This window comes from Apteryx rowi, unplaced genomic scaffold (genome assembly GCF_003343035.1).
Source record: "Apteryx rowi isolate R43461 unplaced genomic scaffold, aptRow1 scaffold_260, whole genome shotgun sequence".
Lineage (NCBI taxonomy): Eukaryota > Metazoa > Chordata > Aves > Apterygiformes > Apterygidae > Apteryx > Apteryx rowi.
The window spans coordinates 473103-474772 of NW_020448975.1; positions in this window are offsets into that span (position 1 = coordinate 473103).

Consider the following 1670-nt stretch of genomic DNA (forward strand, 5'->3'; position numbering starts at 1 on the left):
TCTTTTCCTTCTAAAAATATGCATTTCTGTATGAAAAAGACCTTGAGCTGGTCAAAGAACAAACTAAGATTATCCTGGTAAAAGTACCGTTTAACTGGGGATAACATTAGTAAAGCTTGGCAAAGCTGCTTTTTCTCCATAGCTGCCAAACTTTTTTTTTTTTTGGTTCAGTCATTCATTATTTCACTAAACCAAATAAAACATTGACCCTGCAGTGCTGCCAGGGAGCACAGTTCTGCGGCGGAGTAGCTGGGGCCGGCTCCTGGGCAGGCTGGGCGAGCTGCACCCGGTTATCTCGGAGCCGACTCCAGGCTCGGCACGCGCTAACACGGCACGCTTAAGAATAGCGTGTGTGATAGCTCGCAGCAGAGTTACCTTCAGCATCAAAGCCCTTGTGGGTCAGTTTAAGGACACAGCGGCAGCATTTTTTTGTTGTATGTGAGATGTTAGGGGAAAAGGCAAGTTTATGGACAGGTCAAAGCAGGCAAAACAATACCTTTTTAATGAATCTTAGTGAAAGTGAAATCACTTTCTGTAGTATTTTTGTTTCAGTTTTGCCAGAAGCGAGGAAGTCCTAGAAAAGTTAGGTCGTCTTGTGCAGGGTGGGTGTGGGCATGGGAGGCTTTTTTCCCCCCACTGCTTCATATTATAACCTCTGGGCCTGTCTTTTGTTCAGATTATATATAATCTGTCAGCTTGGTATACAGGCCTTCAAATAGATTTAAATTTGCTTCTCTTAAACTGAAAGTATAGAAACAGTTGTTAGCAGGGTCATCTAGGTGATTAGACAGTATCTTCAGTCTACAACAGAAAACTTTCTCTTGGACTCACTTCTGCAACTCGGTCTTCGGCTTTTGCAGAGTTCAAGTAAATATTGCAAATGTTCCTGTCCTCCCCTGTGTGGTTGTTTGGTCTGCTACACTGTTATCTTTTGGGTGACTACTTGGATCTCATCCAAAAAGCTCCCACATTTATAACTCCCCATCTCCTCTTTTCCTTGTAACTTAATCTAGTGTAACTGTGACTGTTAAGTGCTTCTCAGGATCAGTCCTTCACTAAAGGCTGTTTTAAGAGAACAATAATGATGTCACAAAAATGAGTCCTTAGCTAGGTGAATTTTTGATTAATTGCAGGTTTTTGGCCTTCAGGTTGGATGTTTGGATGTTTTCTTAGCTCTAGTGACTTCAGCTCTAATGAGGCATAGCTGCTAGGACAGGGCATCGTGATCTTGAAAGTCAGCATGTCACAGCGGAACAACATGGCCCTTGCATGTGCTCTTCTTAATAACTTTATGATCATTTGAGCTCTCTTTCCTTGGTTTGCCTGTGTCATATCTGATCAAGGGAATTTTTATTCCCATACAGACTTAAAATAAGCAATTCTTTGTTGCTTTGACTTTTTTTCGTTCCACTGAAAGAAAATGAAAGCCCTGAACCCTAATGTCTGCCTTGAGTTCCGTTATGTATGTACATTTTTGTCAGGAGATTAACCTTTTGAAGAGCATTCAGTGTTAACTGATTCATTCCCTTATTATTTGCCTTCTGTCTGAGAGTGGCCAATACCTCCCACACTTTGCAAGCTCTAATCTAGTGTTTTTTCTGTATCTTGATTATTTGATACATTTGTGTTTCCTTAAAGAAGAAAGGAGTTGCATTATCAATAGCCAAAAT